Source organism: Cyanistes caeruleus, chromosome 1, assembly GCF_971803275.1.
Source record: "Cyanistes caeruleus chromosome 1, bCyaCae1.hap1.1, whole genome shotgun sequence".
Lineage (NCBI taxonomy): Eukaryota > Metazoa > Chordata > Aves > Passeriformes > Paridae > Cyanistes > Cyanistes caeruleus.
Window position 1 is genome coordinate 72,124,995 of NC_141701.1, and position 26,801 is coordinate 72,151,795.

The 26,801-nt window shown below is 39.6% G+C and overlaps 1 long non-coding RNA gene across 1 annotated transcript; it reads left to right on the top strand.

The window, feature by feature from the left end:
- The first annotated feature begins 3,494 nt into the window (after nt 1-3,494).
- On the top strand, nt 3,495-9,067 carry LOC147655595 (uncharacterized). Its single transcript, XR_015289243.1, has 3 exons — nt 3,495-5,982; nt 6,822-6,951; nt 8,108-9,067. It is a non-coding gene; the product is annotated as an uncharacterized LOC147655595 (long non-coding RNA).
- Nucleotides 9,068-26,801: the final 17,734 nt, after the last annotated feature.

Below are 26,801 nucleotides of genomic sequence, written 5' to 3' on the forward strand. Positions count from 1 at the left end.
TTCTGAGCCTTCAGGGCTGCTGACAGACAGTCAATGAAATGAGGATACAGTTCCATGAGGCCTTGCTGTACTGTTGTAAAGGAACAATGAGGTTTCGAATCAGGCACAGCATTGAAGGCTTGATGAGTGAGCAGTGCAGACAAATGATGCATTGCAAGGGGGTAGTTCAACTGTACATATGACTGTAAATTCCTGAACCAGTGAGCATGTCAGGATTAAGTCCATACAGTACATCATTTTGATCTCGAGGTGGATTAGCTTCTAAAACTGCTAACCTTTTACATTCCTTCTCCCACACCATAAGGTGTGATGGAGTTAAAGGCAGACGTGCGAGATTTTGGTTGTCTATGGGACTATTAGCATCAGAGGTGAACAGCCAATCCAATGCAGGGTTTGCAGCTTCAGATTTAATGCCATGTTCAGTAACTGTCTTTTTGACTTGCTGCAAGATCTTCCAGTCATGTTGTTCATATTGTGGATTTTGCTGATCGACAAGTGATTGAGCCTGCTGCTTGCCGTTCTCATTCAAGGATTGCATCTTGAATGATGCCAGTCCACCTTTGCTGTGATCTGTTTTCTGTTCTCTTCCTCCAGGGTAGTAGAATTAGAGCTGAAACAAGATTGTGGTGTTAACAGTGTCTCCAAAGGTGGAGCAGATGGTTCAGGATGCAGCATGTGCTGCAGTTGCTGAACTGACTCTGTTTGCTGCCTGGGTATTTGCTGCAGAGCTGTTTTCTCTTGCTGATGCTGTGCTCTGGTTGCACGTAGGGTCTGCTCAATCTGACCTTGCACGAGCTGCTCTATTTGTTGTTGCCATTCCAGTAGCTCTTTCTTTGATGTATCATTGCCATTAGTTGGCTCTTCTCCTGCTAGAGGCCATCCGTCATCGGAGTGCATTGACAGCTGGGAGGAGCGGAATGTCTTGTGGTCTTCCCCAGTGAACAGTAGACGGCAGTGAAGGATAGATCTTGGGTTTGCACTCTGTGGCTCTCACTTCTGCTGATGTGTCAGGCTCTGCCTGGCTGGAATTGGCGCCTGCTCCTTCTGGGGGAGCCGTCATTTCTACATTCACATTCGGCAAGGTAACTTCCAGTTTGTGCTCCACCAGAGTGGGCGCAGCCACACCTAAGAGGGCTCTGCTGACGCAGATGTAGCCGCATTGGAGCACCCCTGAGATTTTAAAAGTTCCGATATGGTGCTACACTGCCTTCCTGTGAGCCCCTTTGCTGGCCAAACGTGCCCAACCCCAAAGAAAGCACCCAGACAGCTGATTGATGTGGCAGGAGCTAACTGCTGCGGCACGTCGGTTTCAGGCCAAGCCATGGCTTCTAAAGCGGTGGCTGCAACTGAGGACTCTGCCTTCATATCTCTTAAGGTATTCAACACAATTTTCCATATCGAACCGAGCGCTACCACGTCTTTACTCTTTTCCATAATTGCTGTTTCCCACATCAGATCCCCTATATCCATCCATTCTTCAACTGCAAAAAGCAGTGGGGGCACGGTTAAGTGCCCATGATTTTTAGCCCATACAATGAGCTTTTCCAGGTCCTTTTCCTTGGCTGCTCCACCTCTTAAAACGATAATACTCAGAAGCAGTTTTTTCGCCACTGCAAATTCAACCTCCATGCTAGTGGCACACGGCGGGGGGAGGGTCGTGACCCCTCACTTACTCCTCTGCCTTCGGTCTCCCCCAGCAACCTGACTCCTTTTTCCATGTCTCATCACGCCGCATCTCACCACGCTCAGGTCGCCTATCCAGTACCGATCCACGTCCGCGGCTTCCCGTGCCCAGATCCGCTCCGCCAGCTTCACCACTGAATCCCCTCAGCCCATGAGAGGTTCCTGTTAGGAGCGCCAGATATTGAGAGACCTCCTGCTTATTCATGAGTCTTCACAGAAGTAAAAGTGAACGTTGTCTATTTCTATCTTTAGCACACTTTTTATAGGGTTTTACAGGGTATGTATTATCGTATTATATATATATATATATATATATTATTAATATATATTATTAATATATATAATATATATAAATAATATAATAATTATATTATATATAATTATATAATATAATTATTATAATAATATTATAATATATATTATTAATATATATTATTATATATATAATACTTGTATTAGCAAGTTACTATTAGCTATTACACATAGGTTTACATTTTTTCTCCTGTACACAAGGATATTGTTTTTCCTCATTCTCTCTCCTGCAGGAAAGTTCCAAGGACTTTAGTCTTTAATATCACGACTTATTTCAAAGGCTGATTTGTGCAGACAGGCCTTTACTAACATATCATGCCCACCTTCTGTTAAAATATTATCTACATTCCATGTACTTTTGTTTACAGAGATGTCAGATTTCATGCTGAGAATGTGACAGCTTCCCTCCACCTACCTATAGCCCAGCCTGACCCTCTGTTCATCTGGCTCTACAGTACCACTGTGCTGTATCTGCCAAAGACCCCTTGTTAGCTCTGCCGAGTCCCACTACCTGAGAGCTCCCTTCCTCCTTTATCCTTCACCCCCCTCTCACAGCTCCACTACAGAATAAATAACAGCAGTCCTGAGAGAGAAATATGGGACCTGTTAGAAGATGATGAGAAAGAAGAGATCAAACACAGGAGGGTAGAGAGGAGCACAGGAGCAGTCAGTGCTCTCAGTGTTGATGCATAGGGAGTGATGATGAATTGCAGCCCCTGAACTCTGAGATGTCTAATCACACATAGTTCTTGAGGCCGGTGAAAGAATGGTGCCTCCGACACCTATGGACTAATATGTACTTTGGATACATAGGATCCAATGGACCAACTCAAATGGACTAATTTGTACTTTGAATATCCCTGGTTTAGCCAAGGAGTCTCTGTCTTTTCTCAGATGGGACAGGCTCAGGGCATGTGTTGTGCTCAGACCTCCTGACAAAATCAAGAGAGTGCAGGAGTCCAGAAATGCAGAGACATTTCTCTGTCTATTCAATTCTTTAAAAAATACATCAGTCACATATAATATTGACAGAAGGGCTTCCAAATATCCCTGAGCAAGCCAAAATTTGTAAGAAATTAAGGAGAAAATAGAAAAATATTTGATGTATCACTGAGGTGAAAATATAGATTTTAAGAGGGTTTCACACATGGAGGAAAGATGGAGGAAAAAGGGTGTAATTTTTAATCCTTCTTCTTCCTTCTTCTCCATGCTTCTGCAGTTTTTAGAAGCACAAAGAATGATTGGTTTAGAGTTAGTCACACTTTTAATTACGTGAGTAGAAATAGAAAACTTACTTGTTAAGATGTAATAACAATACACGTGTCTGCAGTTAATAGGGTAAAAATTAGTATAAAGGTGAAAAGACAACGTGGTTCGAGGCCATTTTGTATCATCAGAACGAAATGAGCCAGGCAGTGGTGATTTAAGCTTGTGCAGTCAGTCTGGAGAGACCTGCCGAGTTTTGTAAGGATCCTTCAATAAACACGAGAAACCAGAATCTAATGAGCCCAGGAGTTTTCTTTGAATAGTAAGAACTGAGATAAGTGGTACTCCCCATGAGGGAGGATCCCAAAAGAATTCAGCCCAAAGGAGGCTGAGACAGACTATAGAAAAATTAAAGAGAGCACTCTAAGGAACAGCCACACTTTAAAGATTAAAGGTCCATGTCGGACTGCACATTCAGGCTCTCCTCTGAGAGCAGGGGATAACACAGATTACCAAACCTCACCCTGCAGAAGTTATGTTGATTGTCAGCTGTCGGCAAAGAAAGAAAGAAAACATTCTCCTCTTAAAACTAGAAAGGGGTGAATGGGCTGGCTTTCTTCTTCACCCTTTCTCTCAAGAATAGGATGTGTAACCAGGTTATGGGTAAAAGGTAGGCCAGAGTGATTAAGTGTATTGCAATGATGTTGTACCTGCTTGGTATTTTCCACATTACTTTTGTATGTGACAGCTTATGATGGGAAGACTTGTACTAAATGTGTATTCTGTTTCCAGCAGCTCCCATATTAACACTTAGATGGGCATATACGTGTCAGGTTAAGATGACAGTTTTTACAAAGAAAAAATTATAAAAGCAGTTCTGGGATAAAAGGCTTCTCAGTAATGCCTGGACTGCTGAACAGTGGGATGTGGTGAATACTGGGGTGGCATATCCTTCACAAGAGACTATTGTCTCAGCCTGCAGCAGCAGGATGAAGTCTCATTTGCAGAAAATTATTATTTCTGTGCACCTTTGGTCTCAATCATTCCTGCTTTATTCTGGAAAGGACCTAATCACAAACTCCCTGATATGGTTTGGCATTTAGGAAAAAAGTGGGAAATATTCATGACAGTGACTCCTCTAAGAGATGCTGCTGGGAGTTTCTTATCTGCTGGAGACCTGGCCATTAGCTGGCCTTTTCTGAGAATTGACAGCATTTTTCGACACTGAAAAGAGAGATCACCTTTGTGGATACCACCTTTTAAACCTAACTCCAGGAGCTTCTGTCTCTGTCTTTCCAGCCTTGAAAGGTAACAGAGCTCTGATGTGGCTGTCCCCTTGCGCCCCCGCGGCCTGTCCGACCTAGCCTAGCGGGGGCTGGGCCAGAGCCCTGCAGCTCCCAGGTGGGGAGCCTGTGACCCACCCCCACCACCCACCCTGGTCGAAAGGGCTAAGCCCTTTCCTGGAAGCCTGCCAAGCCCTTTCCAGCAGCGTCGCCAGGCCAAGCTGGCCCCTGACTCGGCTGAAATTCTGCTGCCGCTGAGTTTCACCAGAAGCTGCCAGGTAGGGGGAAGGGAAGCCATTGGCTTGTGGCGTGCTGCCTTTGAGTGCTAGCCTAGCTGTAGAGACTAGACTGAGAAGTCATCCAGCATAAACAGCGCCGGCTGCTGCCTTGGCAGAGATCATGTGACCATCCACAAGACCTGGGCAAGACTGTAACCCTTTCACTACTCAGATGAGACCTGCAGACTTAATTCCCTCTACAAAGAGAGGAAAGCGAGAGCGATCAACATGTAAAAAGACAATATGAAACGTCAAGGTCAGTAAGAGAAAACAAATCAAGCCTCAGATAGAAGGAGAATGAGGAGATGCTTTAGTAAGCTGAAATATTCTTTTGGTAAGGCCATGGAGATGGACAGTAATGTTCTGAATAACTTCTTTAATTCATGAAAAGAATATTAGAAATTAGTTAGAAAGTTAGGCTTGGCAAGCCCTGGGAAAAGTGTTAAAAGTAGGCCCTGGGAAATGGTAGGCCTTTTTGTAGTAGTTCTTATAGGCTATATGTAAATCCTATAGAATGTGTGTCATAGTGGTTGGTCACTAGGAATTAGAATATTCACTATAGAAAAAGATATCATGTATTGTAACAAGAACTCTGCTCTCTTACTTCTCTTAACTTCTGCTCCTGTCTTAACTTCTATCTCCTCTCTTAACCTCTTCTCTTAACTTCTCTTCTCTGCTCTTACTGTTGTGCTCTTAATTTTGCCTCTCTTTCTTTCTTTCCCTCTCCTCTCTTAATCACTTAACTTGTTCTATTACTCCCTGCTCTTATCCCCTCTTTCCCCCCTCTCTCTACCCCCTTAATTACCTTCTTCCCTCATGCTCCCCAACTCCTCTCTCCACTCTCCCTCTCTGACCACGTTTACGCTGTGGCTGGCAGCCACCCTCTACCACGCTCTACCTAATAATAAACTGCTTTTATCTGAACAGGCTGACCCTGGAAAAGTCTGTCACCACAAGCATGTTTTTTACACCAGTATCGGACCTTCTTGAACATGTCTAAAAAAGAAGATCAAGAATAATAAACTTCACTCTCTTGGACAATGCAACTAAGAGTCATGTTGTGCTTCTCACTGTTCCTACTGAGGGTACACTAAAAAGAAAAGTGAAATATGGAACATTTAGGAGGGAGACAAATGACATTGCCAGATGTCCTCATTATAGAAATGTCCTCCAAACCCACAGTGGGGACTTCTAGGCACAGCTAAGCTGTAGCCTCACAGGTAAGAAGCCAGGGGAACATGTATCCAAACATGCTCATGGGGAAGGGTGTTCCAGACATGTGTCAATAAAGAAATAGAGCAGTGCACTGGAATTGGCACTGCAATTTGTTTTCCCTGGCAGATGTTGCAGCAGGCTGGAGGCAGAACAGTTGCACATTTCTGAAGGAACAGAAAAAAATCAAATTCTTTTGTAAGAAAATGTCACCTTTATGAAATTATTTGATATGGAAAATCCATGGAAGTTTTGAAGCAGAGCAACAATTCTGTGTTGACTTAGGCTGATTTTATTTCACTTCCTTTTTCTCAAACTATTTCAGCTCTGATTACATTTCTCTATTCTTTCCTCATGTAATTGCTCTTCAGCTAGGCAGTGGCATTTAAGCCTGCATAGAAATAGTTTTGTTTCAGCATGACCGGTTGATCTTTTGGGGGTAAGCCCTGTGTTTCCATTCCAAGGGACATGCAGTTTTGAGATCTACACATTTTACAAGAGGCCACTGTAGTGGGCTGGAAGCTGTCACTTAGACTAGACTGAGTCTTTAAAACCAGTAACAGACATAGCTCTGAATCTGAATTGTGGCAGCAGGAGCTGCGATTACCATTTTCTCTGGGTGACTCTCAGATGTGGATGTGAAAAAGTGAATACTAATTTATTTCGTTATATAGATTTTATCTTCCTTTCTTGAAGGGACACAGAATGAAATTCAAGTATTAGGAGTTATCTGATTTCCTAGGAAAATTCCTAATCTCACTTTACAATGAGTACTGCTGAAGTGCTGTATTAATTGGAAGATGACAACCCAGATCATAAACAACATTGTTCCATGTAAATGTTTCAGAAAAGAAGAAGAAAATACAGCTGGAGGGTCTTGACATTTTTCATTATGTGTTTATTGCTGAGTCCATGTTACAAACCACCTTTGTGGCAATCCACAGACAAGATGAGGTGGCACAGACCTTACTGTGCAGGTAAGTAATATTCTTTGAACTGTGCAGATGCCTGTCTCAATGCTAATATATTGCCACTATGAAAGAGCAGCTATGGAGACTCAGCATTGAAGAAGTGAAGGAGAATCATGGCAGGATTCACAGTCAATATTCCTGGAATAATTTTCTGTATCATAGTCAATGGCTGATTGTAAAATTAAGTAAACAGTAATGCATTTCTAGTAAGTGTTAGGGACTGAGTCTAAGAATATCTGTCACAGATACTTGTAAAATATTTCTTTACTTCTGTTTAGGTTAAGACTTAGTGAAAGCTGTTGTTATTTGTTATTGCAAAGTTAAAAAGAAAAGCCACTTTATGTTTTTGAGACATGTTAATGAACAAAATACATGTGCTTTCCTTTCCTCACTCTGACATCAGTTTATTGTAAAAAATAAATTAAAAAATAGAGATAAAAATGAAATATATGCAAAAAGTAGCATGCAGATGATTAATACAGTTTTAGATGATAACAAAGCACTTTCTGTTTCCACCCTCATTTGGTCTGGGAAAGGTTTCATGGAAGAAGGTACAATAGTTGGAGTAAGTGCATAAACTGGATTCTCCAAGGGAGTGATGGGGGGATGCAATAATGCAGCTTTAGTCCTCTGCTATATATGCTTGCATCCTAAACTCTGAGAAGCAGCCAAGTACTTCTGGTTGCTTTTGGATCTCCCACTGTTGTTGTTTTCAGTAACACTGAAAAATACTACTTAAATTAATGACTTTAATTCAGATATACTTTCATTATACATACACATATCAGTTTACTGATGACAGGAAACTGAGGGGATTGGCTAATACACCTGAAGCCTGTGCTTCCATTCATCAGAGCCTTGATGGGCTGGAGAGTTGGGCAGAGTGGAACCTAATGAGGTTAAACAACACGAAGTACAGGCTACTTCACCTAGGAAGAAATAAGCTCAAGTAGCAGCACAGGTTGGAATCTGACCTACCAGAAAGCAGCTTTGTGAAGGACCTGAGAGTCCTGGAGGATGACAAGCTGACTATGAGCTGGCAGTGCCCTTGTAGCCAATGGTATCCTGGGGTGCATTGGGAAATGTGGCCAGCAGGTCAAGGGAGGTGATTGTGTTCCTCTGCTCCGCCCTAGTGAGTTCACATCTGGAATACTGTGTCCAGTTCTAGACTCCTGAGCACAAGGAAGACATGGAGTAACTGGAGCAGGTCTGGCAGAGGCCACAAAGATGATTTGGTGTCTGGAGCATCTCTCATGTGAGGACTGAGGGAGCTGGGCCTTTTTGTCTGGAGAAGAGAAGACTGAGAGGGGATCTCTTCAATACATAAAATGTCTCAAAGGCAGGTGTCAAGAGGATGGTGCCAGACCCTTCAGTGGTGCCCAGAGACAGCACAAGAATCAGTGGCCATAAGCTAGAACACAAGAACTTACATCTCAAAAGGAGGAGCAGGTTCCTTACATAGAGGGTAGCAGAGCACTGGAATAGGCTGCCCAAAGACGTCATGGAATCTCCCCCTCTGGAAACATTCAAAACCCACCTGGACCTGTTCTCTGTGATCTGCTCTAGGTGTCCTGCCTTGGCAAGGGAGTTGGAGTAGATGAGCTCCAGAGATCCCTTTTAACCCTAACAATTCTATGATTCAGTGATTTTCTAATACTATAAATTATATAATATACTTTACAATACCATATTGCACACAGAATTTTATATTTTCTCATATACAATTGCATGTTATGTATTTATCTATGATGTAACATATTACAGCTTGTAGCAATGTATCTGAACAGCTTGGGCCATGATGTGCTCCAGCCAAACTGTATTTAGAGTTTATTATCAGACCCTCTGGAATTTCTCAAGGTTGCTGAGATATAAACTGTTCCAAAAACAAGAAAGAAGAGGCTGAAAAACAAGAAAACAGGACCACAAGAGCCAGATAACAGAGTGCAGTTGAACACCTGGACAGTAACCAATCCTGTGTCCCAAGGGGTGTGTGCAGAGCATGTGGACAGGATAGGGGCACCAATGAAAAGATGTGTGATCGTATGAGCAGTAGTTTTAGAATGTATAAATAAGTGTGTAATGTGAACAATAAAGGGCTTATATGAAATCATATTGGTTCATTGTTCAGAGCTCCCACAACAACTTCCTAATGTGTGAATATAAAATTACATAGAAAACAATAATTTATTTTATAAATCACAGTTGTTTTTTAGTGTTCCCACATCAACATGCCCTTGTCCAACACATTTAACACATTATTTTACTCATGGCATCAACAAATACTGAAATGCCATTATCTACTCAGATCTACTGTATGGGAAGGTATAAACAGTGCTGTACAGAAAAAGCTGGGGAGCAACACAGTGGGTTAGGTGCCTGACTTGAGTAAGTTAAAGGTGTGGTTGCTCTGACTGCAAGTACTGCAAGAAGGGGTAGATATAGATATAGATATAGATATAGATATAGATATATAGAAGCAACCAGAAAATCAAGCCTCAGCCACTTTCTTCAAGCTAGATATCTTAGTTAATACATTACCCACATTTAACATCACCCCTTCCAAATGCTTCCTAGATGTTTGGATGAGAGCAAATAATTCATAATGCTGCTGCCTGCCTAACCAATGCCCACAAGCAACCTGTACCACTGTACAGCTGACTTATGCAGCAAGTGGTCTCTGCAGCCACTTTGTGTTGGCGACCTACCGACTGTTGCAGTTGGATACAAAATTGATCACACGGACACAGCTCAAGGTGTGGTGAAAGGAAAAAAGGTTTATTTTTCCTCCCAGGATTTATAGGTTTCTGACCACGGGCAGGGATTGGATGGTCAGGATAACACTTTCCCACTCCACTGGCCATGAGAGATGTCCATCACAAGACTTGTAACAGAAGGAATGTATACCTATCTCCACGTTTACAGTTACTGTCCTGGGAAAGTCTTAGAAAACTATGCCAGCAAGCTCAGAAGCTGAGTTTTCAGGGTGACAGACTGACAGCCCCTGCTGCCCTCTGCACATCCTGCTCCCACCGTGCTGTCTCAGGTACAGGCCAGCCAGGCGGGAACATCAACTGATGTTGTCCATGCTCCTGTGGTGCACTGCTTGCAGTGGCATGGACCTGTCTGGCACAACCCTGCTTCTCCAAGATCCTTATTTAAGATACTCAGCCCCTTCTGCAGCAAAGTTGAGCATGTAGGTGTCATGTCAAAGTATCACACCAGGTTCTTGGCTGGGGATCAAAGGGAACAGGCACTGCGGAGGCTGTGGAAGGAGAGGAACAGGTAGACATGCTGGCTGGTGTGTAAGACATGCTTCTGCAGCCCACCTGCCTATCCTGGGGCCAGACACTTCCCTTTGCTCCCTGGCACAGCTCCAGGAAGCAGCCTTTGGGAGCCCACTGTCAGCTTGCCTGATAGCCATGAAAGGTCAGAGTTCCCTGCCAGCCCTTCCTGGCTACAATCAACTGTCTGCCTCTCTCAGGGGTGGAAAAAATGTATGAAAGCTTACACAAAACTTTTTCAGGGAATCTTTTTCTTGAAATTAAAAAGCTAGGGTATCTTGACTTCAAATATTGATGATTTGAAATGAAAAGGAGTAGTTGGGATATTACCAGTGCTTTTCAGCAGTCAGTCATCCTTGTTCTCACCTGGTAGTACAGCTTTTGTCCCTCTCATTAAGGAAAGCTAGAAATCATTGCCCATTTGATCACATCCTTGTCATAAAAACAAATAAAATCAATTAAATATTACACTACTGCATGGTCCTCTTTCATTTTTAATGATAGTTCCATTTGGTACCTCCTTCCTTTAGCTCACCAGGAGGATTACATACTCCTTCTTATTGCAATCTCAGTGCATTTAATTCTGAACACTATCCCAAATAGATCATGGAAGACAGAAAAACCCTCCAAAATTTTTTTTCATGGAATGTGGTCTGAGCTAAGTTGCTTTGCCCTTCCCTGGTGCAATGCTCTAGGTTACTGTTCACTGTAGACCTAAAGAGAAAAAAGACTGCACAGCATATTTTGGACAAGGAAAATAGGGAACTTGTGTTAATAACCACCACTTCTTCAAGGGTCAGGAAGTGAAGTTTTGAGGCTGACATCAACATCCACTGCACATTCAGTGTGCCTGGAATTCCTGAAGTTTCCATCCAGTTTTTAATTCTTTTTTTTTCCAGAACGTTGAGTGCAGAAAATACTTGCCAAAAACCCCCTGGATATATATTTGCCTCTCATAAAATGAGGCATGGTTGGATATAAGTTCAAGGAGAATTTCAAGTAAGTTTCTAATATCGGGGTCTACCCAGGCTTGCTCCATAACTCAGACCTCTTGATCAAGGCTGGTTGGGACTTCTTCAGAGAAAATATGAACCCGGGTCATGTTTAAGCACAGGTTATGCAATGACAACGACCCTCCCCAGAAATATACAGCCAACTAGGGATAAAGTGGACTCAGGCAAAACTTACCAGCTTGAAATCAAATTAATTTTAGGGTTTATTCAATATAGAAAGGAAAGAATAGTTACCATGGTTGCTGAAAATCTGGTTTTAATTTGGAAAAAAAGCTAAAAGGAATTTTCAGTGAAATTTCAGCTATTTTTTTGCCATCGCTCTGCTCTCCATCATACCTTCTCCCTCCAAACAAAAACAAAAAAATTAAACTACTCCCAAAAAATAAAACAAAACAAAACAACCTCTAAACATCAAAACCCCAATATGTCAACAATAGAAGTATCTATATTGGAAAATTCTGTCTCACAAATTTGGCTACATGTTTATTGAAGTTTTGCATCTGATGGTTTGTGTCTGCATTCTCCTCTGTTGATGTAGTTGCACACCATTATACTATGTATCCAAGGATATAGCACAGTCTTTCCTCTTCCCAAGGCATCATGGTACTACTGCTAGTGGAGACCTGAGGCAGTTAAACTCTAATTCCAAATAAATACTTCTCAGCAGTTCTGAGATTTTTTGGGTTGTTGTTTCTTTTTGTTTGTTTGTTTTGGTTTAGTTGTTGTTGTTGTTGTTGTTGTTGTTGTTGGCGGTGGTTTTGTTCTGCTTGTTTTTTTAGTATTCAGGTATTCACATTCTCTGACAAAAGAAATATTTAATCTCATGCTGCAAAGTGGGCTGCTATGACTGCAAACCCCAACTTTCTGCTAAAAATAATCTGTAGGAAAACTTCGAACACCCTGCCAGGTAGAACTACACAAAATGAGTGTTAAGAACAGTAATCTGATACACAGCATGCCATGGAGTATAATAATATAAAGTTTGTTCAGGAAAATTCAGGATTTCTTACAGGCTGAAATTACTCACTGTAGGCTGCTAGTGTAAATAGCAGCTGTTGTTGCCAAATGCCATGTTATAGCCTTTTGTGTTTTGGTCTAATTTTAAGTGTATCTGTACCTAGAAGTGCTGGCATTTGTTTCTATGCTCCTGTTGCGAAGATGAGCAATATTTAATTTTAGGCTCCGAAGACAGTTCCCGTGTGTCGCTCTATTAGGAATGGCTGGGAGAGCGACATAGACTCTCTAAGGAGTTGACTAGGAGAATGTCTCGCAGTTTATTATTTCAGCTCTGTTTTATAGACTGATATGTGGAAAGTACAGAAAGGTAACTCTTATTGGTTAACAAACTACTACATTACCATCATTGGGCAGTGGGGCACACACCCCCCCACCTTCTCTTGCAAAGAAAACAAGAGACAGAGAAACAACACCTGTAAGGCTGTTTTCTGTCTCTGAGGATTGTTTTGAATCCTCCCATGAATTTCCCAAGCCAGCTTCTCAGGCAGGACTGAGAGAGCTATGTGGCCTGTAATTTCTACAGGCTCTCTGTTTCAGAGTTAGACACAGAGTCCACACCCATGTGGACAGATAAACTCCCAAACCCCCATATCTATTTAAAGCAGAATTCTTAGTGTGGCAGTGCTTAGGGAAATTAGCAGGAAATGTGGCATGCTCTATACTTTTGAAAACAAGTTTTATTTAGGTATTTCAAAATGGATTAAACTGCCTATTACAAAGTTCCTATCTTTTAAAACAGATATATTTTAAGATACCTTTTGGTTCATAAAGAGAGTTTTGTACTTGGCTCATTCTTTATAATGTATTCATCCAAATCATTGAACTGTCTTGGCTTCTTCAAAGTAATTTTTATTGATGCAAACACTGTTTTGAAAAACATTTGCAACTATTAATACAGACTAAATAATAACGGCAACATCATCAGCAACAAAACTCTCCTGGTGTCTTGATTTTACCTATAAATCAGACACAATTGGTCAGATTTTCTTGCAGATGCCCAACTAAAAAACAATTAAAAACTTGTGTATTAGTGGTTTTAGCTAATCATAAATGTTTGTAAATTTTAAAAGCTGAATTGCACAGCTGGTTGTCTCAATATAGGACATGAGCTTGACAAGACAGGTTCATTTCTCTCCTGGCACAACCAGAGTATAAATTGTTTTTAATTAGTTTTGGTACTGTCTGTCAAACTAGGACTACATGAAAATGTTTAGATTATTAATTTTACATTTAATTAAAATACAAAATAATATGGAAACATTAGCTTCCTGAATTCCCTTTCCAAAAATAATTATATATCCCCCTGCTTCACCCCTTTCTGAATATCTGTAGAAATTATTCCAGCACTGTGTTGAGAGCAAAAATAGCTTTTACAAGATACAGAAATGTTGCTAATAAAACCAAATCATGTTCTACCCATAAAATTAAAATTTCACATTTTGATGTGACATGAAGTTATATCTCTTCTGGTGCACCCTCTAATCTTTTTTATTTAATGGATTACATGCTATTAAATGGAGAAAGGAAAAAAACCAAGATAGATGAATGCTCAGAACGTGCTTTCAGAAAGGTGTTTTTATTGGTGTAGCACCTCACAGACCAGCTGTTTGTTTTCCTGCCCCACTGTGAGGAAGGTAATATCACTTGCAGGCTTGTATCTCCACATGGATACTGGAGTTCAGGGCAGCAAGCTGGGCTTAAATGGCAGCTACTTAAAGTGCTGTGGGAGCTGGTCCCCAGACACAGCCAAATGCTCTGCTTTCCTTCCCTCTGGCTGCCAGAAAGTGCATCCCGTTGCTGTCCTGGCTGTTTTGGCTGGCCACTATCAGGTGGTTCCGTTGCTGCAGCTCTGCAACAAGCAAAGAGATTATATTAACGACTGACATCACTCTCATGTGCAGAACATTTAAAAGAAGATCCCCTTGCTTCACACCTTTCATCAGAGTCCCAGATGAGTTCTCCTGTCCTTACTCCTTTTTCATACAAGAGCCCATGTGGGAAGCTGCTTGCAGACATCAGTGTGACTGCTCTTCCTGCCACACATGCACAGGTGGCAGAGCCAGGCCCTGGTGTGCTGCTGCAAAATAAAAAGCATTTACCTCCTTAGGACAGACTTCCTGTTTTGAAAGAAATGTTTCTCTAGCATAATAAAGTTGTGTAAGACTCAGGCTCATCCATTAGTCCCTTTCTGTTCTTTTATGTTTGCCATCCTATGTCATAATGTCATAATTGTATGTCATAAAAGCAATTAACTTCCTTTTTTGGTTTCCTCTTCTGAGAAATCTTTGGTAATCTTTAGGTAGATGGAAGGAAAAAATCTTTCAGGTCTCCATTACCCTGTATACAATTAATGTCTTATGCTTAAATAATAGATCAATTTCACCATCTATTATAGAAGTCAAAAGGCACAGCACTTTTTACTTTCAATCACAGACTTATTACTGGGCAAAGACACAAATGGGGAACTGCTAGGCTTTGCTTCTGTGGATAATGAGGGCAGGGCATTTCCTCTGAGGGGGAATTATGCAGATTATGAAGAAAAGTATTTCTTCGCAAAGGGAAAATGTTTCCACATAGACAATATTTGAAGGCCACATCCATTTTGCCCACTTGCTGTTTTCTTTTTTTTCCAGTAGTTTACAACTATCTGAGATTACTCCTCATGCACTAGCCAACAAAATTGATTTGGCTATGGTAGGAAATAAAGTGAGAACAAAAGGGAAGCATCAGCTTTTGATCTCTCTTGCACTCAAAAAATGTAATCTCTCTCTAAGCAACATGAAGAGTTGCTACAGCTTCTGTGAACCCTAGCATACCTGATGAGAACCTGACAGTACTTTGCTTTTGAAAAAGTGTAATAATTATAAAGCAATGTGGCAGAATGTATACTGTAAATTTCTGCCTTTTGAAGGCAGCTGGACATGACACTATGTCTGACTGTGAAAATGTATTCCTTTCTCTACTCCTCTGGATAAAAAGAAATTGGTGATAGCTACTGAGAGTTGGGATGTGGAAAGAGAAATTGGAGTAGAGAAAAGGCAAAGCCTTTAATTAAGAAACACATCCAGGCTTTTTTGACTCTGAAAGCTCACGGAAGTTATAGAGATTCTGTATAGGAAAACAGCAACCTACTTTAAGACTGAAATACGTCTAAAGGGGAGTTTTACCCAATTGAAACAGTTTTCAGCTTCTCTGATATGATGAATTATGAAGAAATCAAGGAACAGTACAAAGAGTGAAGCAGCTTTGGCCAGAGTGACATTGACAGCATACCTTAATAAAAGTAGAAATGTGTTATCTTTTTATTTGTCAAAATTAGGCGCTACATCTCCATAAAACCACTCTAATATTTCAGCTGTCTGAAACTTCACTTGCTGAATATGCCTTTGTGTATGAAGAATTGCAGCTGAGCAATTTTAGGAAGATTTTCTTTGCCAGACAGATTTGTAGGCAGGTGGTAGTTATTGGCCTGGAAATTATATTCTTCTTATTTCTCAGTGTTCCAATCTGAATAAAAACAAATCTCTTTTCTTTTCTTCATGCTGGTCTGCAACTACCCTTTTCACAGCCACACAAGTAATAATATCCTTTTGATACAATATTATCATAAAAATATTGGATAAAATAGCTAAAACCAGAATCGGCATGTATTATAAAAAGCTTTGAGGGGAAAAAAAAAGTAACATTTTAAAAAACCCAAATTATTGTATTTCTGTAATGACAAACACAGTCTAAGACAAAAGAAGAGCAGGTGATACCTACTTTATTCAGGCTAACGTAGTTTTCTTGAGTTAGTCAGAGTGAGATAGTATACATCCAATAATGGGTATAGAAGAAAATTTAATCAAGCTGTACACTTAGTATACTTTCTTTTTTTTTCATTTTTCTGGCTTGTCTTGACAAAGCTAGAAAGTATAAAAGCAATGATAAGCTAATGAAGATTTAAGGTTGACATATTCCCATGGTGTAAATGGGGTTTATGAAGATAATCATGAACATACTACTTTTTCTTTTCTCTGTCTTTGTGTTTTCCCTTTCCTTGTCCCTCTGAAATCTCCCATCTCCAATAATCTACATTTTTGCTGCTTAGATCCTATCCCAAATTCCCTGTTTGTATATCTGTCTTTTTTTCTCCTTCCATAAATTGTCCTCCCACTTCCTGAGATTTTGTCTATTCTTTTCAACCTATTTCTTCTTCCTCAGGTTGGATTACAAGTAAAATAAAAGCCTAACATGAGGGGGAAAAAAAAAATGCACTATACCCTAAAAGATTCTGAAGCTTCTAAAGCTATGTTTGAAAGAGTTTGGTTGCAGTTGTTCATGTACCATACACCCATGAACTAGCTTAGCTGCTCAGGATAATCTCTAGCCTTGTCAGTTTAATCTTTGTTATTCTTTCTACCCCTTAGAACCTTTCAGTGCCCTTTGCATATTATTACACATTGTCTTCTCCCTTTGGAATGCTTTCAATTAAATGAGCCATCATAAGATTTCCTCCTTGAAGCTGATGCCAGGAGGAATGAGTGGGCACTACTAAGGGGACTGAAACACACATGGCATGTAGCAGTAAGAGATGGTATGATCAGATTGTTACTTCATTTTGTCATCAGATATCTGACCAATGTAGAGTGCTACACTAAATACAGAGACCTGTGTGAAAGGGCCATGCATATGGTGAGAGAAGATGATGTTCTTTACAGGCATCTTTGAATCCTTGTAACTGAGTTTAAGATACATGCAATTGAAATTGCATCAATGTATGCTGTGTTCATGACATCTGTATTCCCAGAAAAACTATCTAAGAGTATATTTAAGAAATACTTTAGGGGTAATGAAGCTTTTTGCTCCTGATTAGATATTTAGAGTGAACCAGTTAGTAGAACAACCACATTGTGTTCAGAGAAAAAAAAAAAAGTATATATACATATAAATATAAAATTTTAAAAACTATTTTCCTTTGGGAATTCTCATTTCAGATGTTTTTAAAGAATTCAGTTCTACATGTGAATGAATTCTTTCTTTAAAGAAATCCTGATGATTCTGTCTGTGTATCATGCTCATTTTAAACTTTTATCCTTCTGTTTAAAATTAATTTAACTAATTTTGTATTCTGGAGTCAGCCAAACAACTGCCTAAGCTGGACCAATGCTCAATGCTTCCTTTTTTTTCTTTAGTATGGGAGCTAATATCACTGAGCAACTAGTGTTTTTATTTGCAACGGAGTAAACAGAATTCTTTTGTGAGCTCAGACAACCTGGACAAATAGTATCTATTCTTATATGTTTTCTGATGTTCAGCAGTATGTTAACAAATTCCATCATCAGAATACAAGGAATAAACTGAAATGGAAGAAATTACTCACAAGTGAATGCCCTCTCTAAGGAGTGTTCTGCACTCTTTAATTACGAATGGCAGAATATGTCGCTAAACTTATCTGCAATATTTTACCATTTTGTTTTTTGCAGTCTGTTGTCTTGAGAGATTTGTTGTATTTCACCCTCATTTGGTGAACTGGATGTCCAAGTTACAAGGCTCTGATTATATTTTATATAACACTGTGTACTTCATATGTTGTTTTCCTTTCACATTTCATGTACACAGTTGTATTGTGTCTTCACAGTGAAGAAAACAATTTTGGTTTAGTCTTTCTAGCTTCTTTTAGTTTAAAGACCTTTTGTGTTTTTGTCTTCATAGTAAATTTTAAGCATAGAATTTTTAATTCATAAAAAAAAATTAAGTTAATACAGTCCAGGGAAACTTATAAGTAGCAAGAGGTTGCTCAGAAAAAAAGTAATGGAAATTTTTATGGGGTTTTTTTGTTTTGTTTTGGGGTTTTTTTGTTTGTTTGTGGGGGGTTTTTGTTGGTGATTTTTTGGGTTTTGTAGTTCTGGGGGGGGTATTTTGTTTGTTGTTTTTGCTTTTTGGGGTTTTTTTTGTTTTTTTAATGGAAATATTCTATTTTATCCCTTCTCAAAATAGCATTTATTTTGAATATATAAACAAGTTTTGGAGAAAATGCAAATAAACACACTGTTTAATTGCAAGTAACTTAAAATACCTTAAAAAAGTTATTAGCTGTGTCAGTGTTTCATTTGCGCTGAATCGATGTAGTAGAACGGCAAAGACATTTAGAATAAACATTATCATTAATACATACTACAAGTTTGGAACTTGATAAATTTATATAAAATAAATTTATGTAGGGATACCTAGGGTGCTACAAAACAGGCAATAGATGTTCAACTTTTCTCATTTGTGGGCTCCATAAAAATATTTCCACTACACCTTGGTGAAGCATTTAGGTTTATTTGTAACTTGACACATTTCAGGCTACTAGCAACAGGTTGGTGGGGCTTGTGCTGAGCAGGATGTTTAGTTATTGTTTTCAGAGTACTTATAAGAAAGGCCACAAACTCCAGTGGTCCACAGATCACAATTTTGAGAACCACAGACACTTGGCCAGAGCAAAACTCAGGTGCATTTTGAACAGGATGTTTGTGCCATCATCATTAAAGCATTTGGTTACCCTTAATTTGTGATGAAGCTCTCTAAGCAACAACACCACAGTCAGATGATGAGGGTTGGTCACATGCACCAGAACTTCTGGGAAATCCCTTCCTCCAGTAATCCCAAATATTTAAGACTATATTTGAATATCTGCCACTCCTTCCACAGCTCTCCAAGCTAGGAACTTAAACCAAAATGCAGGGCTTGCCTGCCTGCTTTTGCTGCTCTGCCAAGGTTTGCAGATGACTTCTGTGCTTGTCCCCAGGCTACTAAGGTGAAGCCAGGATGCAAGTGCCATCCCACATGGAAGAGGTGTGCAGGCAGGAAAGGAAGGAGAGAAGAGGAAAAGCGGCTGCTTCAGGGTACAGAAGGCCTCTTCCAGGAGTCAGCTTTCTGCTCCCTCCCAGTTCTGCCAAAGTCATCACTTCTTGTAGGCTCTGCAGAGCACCACTGCTGTGGAATATCCAGCCTTGGGTGTTTGAGTCACCAACATAATTTAACATTAATTAACAACCAACATAATTTAAAATTAATGTAGTAGCCTTATTATTATTCTTTTATTGTCAGACTCAGAAATAAGCTTCAGTAGTGTTTAGATTTCTTTTTCAGTTTAAAGGGATGACATGTTAATTTTTATTTCCTCTGATGAAGAAATACTAAGAAAAAACAAGCAGATAAAATGAAGCAAGTATTTGTGCGGGTATGAGGAAATATCTAGGTTAGATATAGGTCAGAAATATCTTAAAATCAGCACTTTAAATCCAGGGAAATCTGAATTTAGGTTTTACTACAAGCAAATATGTTAAGATGAATACACACAACTTTTCTTCTGGCTTATACTGCCATCACAAGTGGGGGATGCTGGGGGAGAAAGAATGCAAATGCCAATCTCGAGACTTTAAAAGTCTAATTTAATACTGTGAGCAATGCCTAAGTCACAGTTATACATGGATCATAACCCATAAAATTATTATGGGGTGAGTGCATCACTGCTCCAAACTGCTATCAAAGAGTGATTATAGGATTCTGTCAAACTAGAGGGCATATCAAGGAGGAGCCCATGAGTCTCTCCTCTTGACCCAGTAATAGGCAATACCAGCATTAAAAGTTAAGATGATGGACAATAATCTTCAAAAATCTACAGATGACACCAAAGGGGAAAACAACAGAAAATGCTTTTTAAAGTGTCCAACTCAAAGTGATTTTGATAACTTGGAGAAATAGCCCCAAACCACTGAGGTGATATTTCATAAAGTTTATTACCAAAGTAGTGTATTTAAAAAGAATGACAGAAATTAAAAATAGAGGACAAACTGCATGCTGCAGGAAGGGTGGAAGGGGTGAGTGTTTATTGTGGACTAGAGACTAAAGACAAGTTGAGTAACATAATGTATATGCAGAAATTGGAAACTCATTTTATATTCTCAACATTAGTCATCTCTCAGAAGGAATACTGACATCCAACTGCTCAGAGAAAAGCCAGACAAATTCACAAAGAATAATGTTTGTAAGAAAATACAAAGAACAAAAGCTTTAAAAAGTTGATAAATTATCTGATTTGTATTTGTTTGAAAGCATCAAGATTAAAGCATGATCCATATGAAAACTTGAAGGAATGTGTTATAAAAAGGAAAATGTGTTATAAAAAGGAAAAAAAACCATGACTGTGAGCATGTTTTACAATATTTTAGTATATAAAAGACTCTTATGAAGGAGGTAGGCTCTGATGTATATTATGTCCATACAGAGTAAAACAATAGATAATAAGGTTTAACCAAAACTGGAAAAGCTGAAGATTGGCTTGCAGAAAAAGATTTTAGGCTAGATCACTGGTTAGCAAGAAATACTGAGATATCTGTGAGGGGTCATAAAAGGAACCAGGAGGTACATGAGACGGACCGGCAAAATATCCTTGAACCTGTCTCAGAGCAGAAGAATACTCTGGATGATATCTTAATATCCCAGAGTTCTTGGGGTATCCTGTGCAGGGTTTTCTCTCTAATGACTCCATTTTAACCCAAAAGTCTCTACGCCTGATTGTACCTCAGAGGAATCACAGATTCTGCATATCTGGCTCACATTTGTAGATTGAATACCATTCAATCAAATTGTTGGTAGGATATCTCCCTTTCTGGTTCCTATAAAAATTTCTTCCTGCTATGTGAGGATTGGGCCCAGAGATTAATTTTAGTTCTTTACAGTTTAACTGAGGTTTTGATAGAGGACAAGTATGGAGGCAGGAACCACCTGGCCAAATCAAAGGGTAAATGAAGGTTCCATCTCCTTTCCCTAATGCATCCTTGCACTCACCTGTAGCAGTACTTTGGCAGAGATTTGCATTCAAAGAAAGTGATCTTTGGGGAATTTTGTGCTTGCACATGGATACAAGTTTTTTCATGATTAGTGGACTGATTACTCCTAAATACCATTGCACAAAACTATGTGGCCCAACAATGTGTATAAGATAAGAAAACCAAAACTTTTTCTTCCAGAGAACAGTATCAATGCAGCTGATCACAAACCACTAGTGGTTCATGTCTGTGGTAATCAGGTAATTTCTTGCCACTCTCAAAGTTTGAATGACTTAAGCATAACAAAATTTAAAAAGTACTTTCTGAGAAATTTGATGATGAAAAAAAATCCATCATTGAAATTATTTTCCCATGTGCAATTTTGTATCATCAGCTGTTTCCTTTCATTTGTATTCAATGGGCTTGCAGCCCTGCTGTTTAAATTACTCATGGTATTGGCTAAATGGATGGAGTGGGACATATTATTTGTATATTGATTTATTTTGTATGGAAGTAATTTTGATGAGCTTTTACCTTACTAGATTGCGCATTGTCATAGTGTGTATATGAATACAGCAATCTCAGAATGGGGAGAAGTTTTGAAAAATGGAAATTCAAACACATATAAATTTTATTTATTAAAAAGCATTTAATATTTAATTTAAAAAAATCATTAATTTAGGGACTGGAAATTAGAAAAACACAAGACTTAAGAATTTGTAGGTATCAGGTATGAGCTGTATGCTCAGTATATAGTCATCAGCTATCCTCAGCTTAGCTCAGAGATGCAGGCTGAGGTCTTTTGGGCTGCTAGCAAAGGGTTTTGCAGGCTGGGTGCTTAGTTCTCATCCAGCATGCTCAGTATTCCTGCTCATGAAAATTTTAAACTTTTACTTAAGGAAGCAACCATTGCACAGAGTTTTACATAAGTCATTCCAGAAGTCTATGAAGGGCAGCATATTGTTAGTAATACTTTGGGATCAGATTTGGCTAACAAGTTGTTCTCCTGATTTTTTGTATGCAAATAAAAATATTAGCAGCAGTTTAATTTTGAAAGTAATTCATTACCTTACATATGTAAATATGTATCACGCTTTTGGCATTCCAGAGGTGGATGCATTAGTGGCTGTTTAGTTATAAATGTCTTTCCACATAAAGCCAATGAATGTTTGCTTCAATGAGCACTAACTCAAGGCTCCTGGGGCTCTTAGGACCATACCCACAGCTGCTTGTGTCCTTAGTCACAGTTGTCAGGGGGATCATCTAATGATGTCATGCCTAAGACATAGCCATTCTGGCTAATTAGCTGTTAGTCTGGCAGAAATCCCTCCTCAATGAAGTTTCAGTACAGCTTGTCTTACTTTCAAGAAGCAAGTCTGATACAATTTCACCAGCAGTGACCATTTCCTTGTTCGCAGGGTATTTTGAGAAACTTATTTCTTGCTTTATTATGCTTCTGTCAGACATCAAAGGGTAGCTGATCAATCGCATTTAACTGTTTTACAGAGGTGTCCCTCAGGAAAACATCAGAAGATGGAAACTCCACTCACACATTGTAGAAAAAAAGAGTGTTTATTTATATGAAATAGATCCTTCCATTCTCTAGGCTTCCTAATTATTTTGTTGTTAATGTGAAGCCTCAGCCTTTATTAGTAGAACCTCTGCATTTCTATTGTTCTATTTTTTAACATGTTAACTGATCATGCGACAGCTGCAGAGTTCAGAAACATGTATTTTGTATTATTTGAAGAGTGACTCTGAAGATCAACAAACTGCAAAACTCAGATATCAGCCACATGGTCTGAGCAGGGAAGTTCATTACTCCTGCACTTTTTACAATTACAATTGAAATCGTGGGATTTGGAATGGATCTGAAATGACCTCTGGGGTTCCAAATCTTACAAAGAAAAGAAAATACATACATTATTAATAAGTCGGTATTGCTGGTGTACTCCACAGCAACATACACTTTTACCACTGATGATTTTTTGAGAGAGAACAATTAAGCTTGAAATTGTGTATTACAAACTGGGCTGCTCAAAATGCCAGGACCCATGCCTTTAACCTGCTAGAAATCCATTTCAGAACTTCACAGTCTGCCCCTCCAGAAATTATGGAAGTGAGCCTCTTGGGGAGAACTCTGGTACTCACTCCTGATGACAGGAGAAACAGGAAGAATGTGTAGTGGGTTGATGCTGGCTGGATGCCAGGCACCCACCATATTGGAGTCTGGAATACAGAGTTTGTGCCCTTGTTTCTAATACTTAGTTATAAGATCTAGAAAAACATTGAATTTCATATAATATGAAATTCACGAACATATTTTCATGGTGATACATGAAAACAGATGTTAAAGTTAGAAAAAGCTCAAAGCGTGTGTAGATTAGAAAGTTTTTTTAAATCACTGGGTGAAAAAGTTTGTTTAGAGAATAGGAGACAAGATGGAGGATTTAGGGTGTTGTCCCTTGTCCCTTCTTCTTTCTTCTTCATGTTCTTCTCCTAGAGGTTTTTGGGTAATAGTAAGTGATTGGATAGAGAATGCCGCAGTGCATCACAGAGGTGATGGGTCATTGTGTCATTAAGAAAAATAATATATGTGTCTATTGTTAATTGGGTAAAAATAGGTATAAAGATAAAAGAACTGCGTAGTTTGGGGCCATTTTGTGCATCAGACACGAAGTGTGCCACAAGGCCTTGTTTGTACCATCAAAAGAAATAAATGTACCAGATTGCAAAGATTAACCTTGTGTAACCAGCCTGGAGAGACCTGTTAAGTTTTGTGATCACCTGTTAATAAACACGAGAAACAAGATTCTAACGAACTCGGGAGTTTTCTTTGAATCATAAGAACTGAGATAAGCAGAGCTCCCCACGAGGGAGGATCCCAAAAGAATTCAGTCCAAAGGAGGCTGAGAAATCAAAGAATAAAAGGAAAAATACAGAAGAGATGCAGCAGAAACAGAGAAACAGAAAAAGGACTTTTTAGAGAAAAGTTACATACCAAAGCCTCTCTATCTCTCCTCTCCACACCTGGAGAGAGAAAGAAAATATGGGGGTTCCTGGGTTGAAATAAGGACTGGGAGAGGTCACTCACCAAATACCATCGCAGGAAAGACAAACTCTAATTTGGGATATCAATCGAATTCATTACTAACAAAGTAAGAGTAGGATAACAAGTAAAATAAACTTCCTTTTCTCACTCCTCTGTCCTACCTGGGCTCAATATTCTTCACTGCAGTGGGGTAGGGAGATGTGTAACGGGGCTTATAGTCAGCTCATCAAATGCTGATCCTGCTGCTGCTCAGGGAGAAGTCTTTCCCCTGCTGCAGCATAGGGTAACTCTCATGGGAGACAGTCCACCATGAACTTCTGCAGCATGAGTCTGTCCCATGAGTAACAGTTCTCTCTGAACTGCTTCAATGTGGATCACTGTTCCATGGGGTCACTACTTCAAGAACAGGCTACTCCAGCATGAGTTCCCCCATGAGGTCACAAGCTCTACCAGGAAATCTGCTCCAGTGTGGGCTCCTCTCTCCATGGGTCTGCAGCTCCCTGCCAGGACTGCTCCAGCACAGGCCTCCCATGGGGTCACAGCCTCCTCTTAGGTGTTCACCTGCTTCAGCATGAGGCTCCTCTGTGGGCTGTGCGTGGATCTCTGCATCCCTTTAATCCTCCATGGCCTGCAGGGGCACAGCTGCTTCACCAACAGTGCAGCATCATGGAGTGCAGGGGAACCTTATCTGCAGTGCCTGGAAAAGCTTCTTCCCATCCTTCTGCGCTGACCTTGGTGTCTGCAGGGCTGTTCGTTTCATATACTCTCACTCTACTGTTTTCTGGCCGCAATTATATCTATGCAGTAACTATTTTTCTTAATCACAGACGTGTTACCACCATCGCTGCTGGGCTCAGCCTTTCACAGTAGCACATTCTTCTTGGAGCCACCTGAGGCTCTGTCAGACATGGAGGAAACTTCCACAAGGTTCTCACAGAAACCACCACTGTATCCCCCTCCTACCAAAGTGTGGCCATGCAAACCCAATATAGGGAGGAAACACAGGATGAGCAGCAGATTTCTCTTACCAAAGGTTTCAATGTTGGTGTTTTTTACACATGAAGGGACATGCAGGGGCTGATTTTTAAAATGTTCAGGAATGGCATAAAGACTTTTGGTGTCTACTTAAAACTTTTTAAATTCTGTTTCTTCTTTTTTTTTTTCTTTTCTGATTCTGTGCTTCTTCTGCACTTCTCTTCACTCCTGGATTTCTAAGCTTCTCTGAGCTGAGCTCCTTGGGGATACTCCCTCATGGGGAGTCCCGCTTATCTCAGTTTCTGGATCAGGAGAAAAACTCCGAAGCCTGTTAGGATCTTGTTTCTCATGTTTATTAGGATATTATCACAAAACTTGGCAGGTCTTTCCAGACTTTCTGCACAAGTTCAATTCACTACAACCTGGCTCATTATGGCCTTGCAGGTACAAAATGGCCCTGAAAAATGCAGTTCTTTTATCTTTATACTTATTCTTGTACAATTAACAATAGACATGTAAATAATTTTTCTTAATGACCCAATGACCCAACACCTTTGTGCTGCTGCACTGTGGCATTTTCTATCCAATCACCTACTATTACCCAAAACCTCTAGAAGAAGAACATGAAGAAGAAAGAAGGAAAAGAAACAACATTCTAAATCCTCCATCTTGTCTTCTGCTTTATAAACTAGCTTAAATTCTAAACTAACTTTTTCACCCAGTGACTTAAGAAAACTCTCAAATCTACACACTTACACTTTTAGCTTTTCTAACTTTAACAGTTGTTTTCATGTATCACCATGAAAACATGCTCATAAATTTTATGTTGTATGAAATTCAGTGTTCTCCTGGATCTCAGAGCCAGGTATCAGAAACAAGTGCACACACTCTGTGTTTCAGACTCCAACATCTACTCTACCACTCTTTGAAATTAATGGGAGCTTTGTTCAGTGATTTCAAAGAGTTTTAAGTTACAGCTCTAAGTTGGTCTAGTAATGGAAGATACCAGCATTTTTAAAAATACAGAGATTTCTGCCAGTTCATCAGATGAGTTCTGGAGATATGACCCAGTTGCTAATGGTTCTCACCAGCTTTTGAAACACTGTTTGGGAAATTATATAATATTACTTCAGAATAAGGAAAGTAAATTTACAGTAACCTGAAGTACAGAAATGGCTAATATAAATAAGTAGTTTTTTCTATCTTTATCTTAAAAAGGCATTCAGAATGTATTTTTAGTTTCAAACTAAAATATCATGTACTAGAAAGCAACCTGAGATTAGTAGTAGCCTGGTAGTAGCCTGAAACTGTAAGAAAAATACTGAAATTTAATTGCATCTTCAGTTCTGCTATAATGTCATTTCAAGGACATACCTGCATGATCAAAAACTAGTGAAATGAAAAATTTCCAAAAGCTCATAATGAATCAATGAATGAAGAGTCCAAGTCTTCAATTCTAAATAACTTCATAATGATAGTGGTCAATAATACAGGTAGTTCAGTGTGCAGGACAGTCTGACTCTTGAAGCTTATGTTTGAATGTACAAAAAAAATTACTGTTAAGTTTTGTACCTAACCTAGGCCACCCAGCGTGTTCATTTCTTATCTGCATCTGGTCTCAATGTGTGCTCAATCATTCAGAAAATAAATGAGGTAGGCTCACCTCAAACTGTACCTATCATGGCCAGACCAGTATGCTGCAGCCTGCACTGGAGGCAAG